The 4,020-nt window shown below is 43.4% G+C and overlaps 1 pseudogene; it reads left to right on the top strand.

Moving 5' to 3' along the window:
• The first annotated feature begins 1,282 nt into the window (after positions 1–1,282).
• On the top strand, positions 1,283–1,771 carry LOC143348739 (uncharacterized; annotated as a pseudogene).
• Positions 1,772–4,020: the final 2,249 nt, after the last annotated feature.

Genomic DNA, 4,020 nt, shown 5'->3' with positions numbered 1-4,020 from the left:
CAGAAGCGCTCAACGGAATTACTGCTACTTTTTGGAATAATTGTTGCAAGCACGTAGAAAAATTAAAAAATGAATATTGGGAGAAAGATGGACTTTTAAAAGATGTCGTCGAAGCAATGGGTTTGGTGACACTAGATGAAGAATCTGATGCTGAGTCGGAATCCAGCATAAGTTCAAATAATGAATGAGGTAACAAAATACACACTATATTTTTTTTATAATTTGTATATACAGTTTCCTTTTAAATGAAAAATTATTTTAACAGGTAAACATACCTGGACCACATAGTCTGTTCGTCTTCCGTAGCGAGGAAAATTCACTGTCACACCGCACAAAATTTTACACATTTCAACGAGACTTGAATGCTTCAGCGTAATAAATAATACATTATTTTAGATCTGTTCACATTTTTTATATGTGTCATATCATACAATATTATATATATAATATTGCATATATTTAAGTATGTAGAAATTTTATATTTATACAAATTTTATATTTATATTTGTATAAATTATGCTTGTTATATATGTATACACACATATAGAGTTGTTATCACCTCTTTATTTATTTCTAAATTTTTCATTGAGATATTTTTATTATTGTATTGTTAAAAAAAAAAAAATTTTTTTTATTAAAAGGATTTAAATATTAAATAACAGTATTATACTTTCACTGGTAATTACATAACGTATACTTTCCTAGCATATTGTTGTCTTGTATTACATATAATTTGTATAATAGTAATATAAGTTACACTACGCCAATGGGGCTCTGTCCGCACGTGTTTCTCATTATCTCTTTCTATCTCGTTGCCTTCCTCGTCAGTCAGTCCACATGTGTGTGTAACTGCCGCGACCAATAGCGAGCTAGAGATCAATGTGTGCGTGGGAATACGTGTATCCCTTCTACTTCTCCCGCATTCTTTCCGCGGGACTTCAAGTGAGCGGAGGACAGTACCTAGCCTAAGTTAGCAATAAATACGTTTTAACCAACAACCCGGCCTACGTCACTCACCGCAGCGAACCCTCGACCGTCGACTGAGTCGGCACCTGCCACCTTCCTCCGCGGCCCCCTCAAATCGGACCATCCACGGGGGAACGGTCACATGGGTATAAAATTGACGAGAACGGAAGTGTGGGCCCCGTCCGATGGACCGAAACCGCCGTATCGTGAGTTAGTCGAAGCATTGTTGTATTTATCCGTAGCAACGCGGTCGGACGTGGCTCATGCGGCTAGTTTGTTGAGCCAGTTCAACGAATGTTTTGGACGGACTCACTGAATGGCAGCAAAGCGGGTTCTACGGTATCTACGAAGAACAGCAGATTTGGGCATCATCTACTGGCGCGACGAACGACCGATAGAAGGATTCGTCGATGCGGATTGGGCTGGATGTATTGATGACAGGAGGTCATTTACTGGGTATGCATTCATTATGAGTGGCGGATGCGTAACGTGGGATTCGAAGAAGCAGCGGACCGTGGCTTTATCTTCAACCGAAGCTGAGTATATGGCACTCAGCGAGACAACCAAGGAGGCTGTCTATCTTCGGCGTTTTCTACGCGAGTTCGGTGAGAGCGTGGACGTTATAAAATTGTCAAATGATAATTTTGGAGCTCAGAGACTTGCAGGCAATCCAGTTTTCCACGCTTGGACCAAGCACATAAACATCCGGCATCATTTCGTTCGCGAGGCTGTCGATTCAGGGCTAGTGGATATTCAACACATCGCTTCTGAGAACATGCCAGTGAAAAGGTACATCCTTCTTTAAAAGTTTCGTTAATGGTTTTGCGGTTTTAGCCATATCGGGGATGAATCATCTGTAGTAACCTACCAGACCTAGAAACTGTTTAATGTTTTTCCGCGTTCGGGGTACTGGGAAATTTTTTACAGTTCGAATTTTATCTGGGTCAGGCTTCACTCCTTCGCTGGTAATATTATGACCTAAGTATGCGATTTCTTTTTGTAGGAAACGACATTTCGTTGGTTGAAGAGTTAATTCAGCATTTTGCAAGCGAGCCAGAAGGGCCTTCAGTTTACGTGCGTGTTCCGAAAGGGAAGCTGTGTAAATAAGAATGTCGTCCATGTAGACGAAGAGTTCGATTCCTTGCAACCCGGATAGCGCGAGGTCCAAAACTCGTTGAAAGGTGGCTGGCGCGTTCCTCAGGCCAAAAGGCATCCGGTTGAATTCAAAGTGGCCGGGGGGGGGGGGGGGGGGGGGGGGGGGGAAGAAGCCATTTTGGACTTGGACGCGGGATCTACGGGGATTTGATGAAACCCGGAGGCTAAATCTAAGGTGCTAAACTATTTAGCTCCTCCTAGCTGATCTAAGACTCGTTGGTTAGGGCCGAGGATAAAACCTATCTACTCGCTTTGATTCAGAGCCGAGTACACTACCTAATCTACCGCGGCATCGTAGGCGACGATTCCCCCGAACTGCAGAAGCATTAATAAATCTAATAAACTACGCGTATCCCCGGAGATTTAACCTTAACGACTTGCAAAACGAATTACGGGGCGTACAGCGTCACGCTCATAAAACTATCGAAGAATTCAGTTACCGGATACATGGGATTGTAGATCGTGGGATTCAGACGGCGCGTGAAAATTACGATCCGGAGCAATTCGTCGGGATCAAGGCGTTGCTCACGGAGAACGCGGTTCGCGATTTCCTAAAAGGCCTGCTGAGCGACATTATCTCGGAGATAGTATTGAGGGACGATTTGCAGGATCTAAAAACGGTCATAAAGTCAGCCTCCAGAATTGAAAGCCTAGCCGGTTTTATGCAAACCCCGAAACCCGCGAACATTCCCCGGGATCGGTCCCGGATACTTAGGACGGAAGTACATGAGCGAGCTTGTTTCCGTTGCGGGGAAACGGGGCATTTGGTCGCGGACTGTCGGCGCGAGGCTAATAACCGATTTCATAGGCCCCGACCATACACACCGAGATGCCGACAATGCGGGGGAACGAGGCACACGGAAAGACAGTGCCGTCGGTATAGTTCAAATCGCGTTCCTGAGGATGCCCCCCCCCCCCGGCCCCTTACTCTCCGCGAACCTAGTGAACCGAGGTTTGCGTGTATCCTGGCGGGTGATGCCAGATGAAAGTGTGAATGGGTATGACCAGGACTGCACAGAGATATCCAGAGGTGTGACCTCGGTAGTAAATCCGGTAGACCCTGTAGAAAACCTTTTAGCTGCACAAGATATCAATGACAAAAATAGAATCAATGTCGGGAAAAGAATTTTAACCACAACCGCCGATATGAATGAACCGACGCAATCCTCCCCTAGCGTTCCTACTGTATTCTATTTGAAGGACCACCTTCTTACACGACAAGATAACCACGTTCACTTCGTTCCTATCAACGGCACCGATACTTCCCATACCAGCGAGGGACTGTTAAATCGAATAGGTCTATCAATAGAACAGGTACGACAATACAAACTAAATGTTGGGAATGCCATGGCGTTCCCTCAGGACAAATACTCGGTATTCTTTTTGTTTTCCAAAACCGATCCCCAAGACGAATTAAATTTTGATCACATCCAAAACTTCCTGAAATCCCTCAAAAATCTACTAAACTCTTTGCGTTCCGATACCTTCAGTATCCTAATAGACCCAAATAAATTCGACTCCTCCGTGCAGAATAATATATTAAGCTTGCTTAGGGAAATCTTTAACGACATTTTTTCAGAATGATTTGAAACTTTTTAATTTAATTTTGTTAACTTTTTAACGAAGCCTCCATCAACAAATTAGTATTCTTGATTTCCGTCTTATTTTGGCCTCTAGAATCTCCCATTACAATATTGCCCAGGGGTGGCCGAATACCCTGTATAGATGAAAACCCAAATGCATTCCAGAATCCTGTTGAGTACTGCTATTCTGTTCAAAGTGAACCCAAGATGCCATATTTGTGGTGACGTGGCAATAATTAAATGCGCATAGTGTAAGAAATCTTTATGTTTCAGACATTTTTCCGACGAGTACCACTATTATCGAAACTACATAGAG

Source organism: Colletes latitarsis, chromosome 12, assembly GCF_051014445.1.
Source record: "Colletes latitarsis isolate SP2378_abdomen chromosome 12, iyColLati1, whole genome shotgun sequence".
Lineage (NCBI taxonomy): Eukaryota > Metazoa > Arthropoda > Insecta > Hymenoptera > Colletidae > Colletes > Colletes latitarsis.
This window is presented reverse-complemented; position numbering and strand designations above follow the sequence as displayed.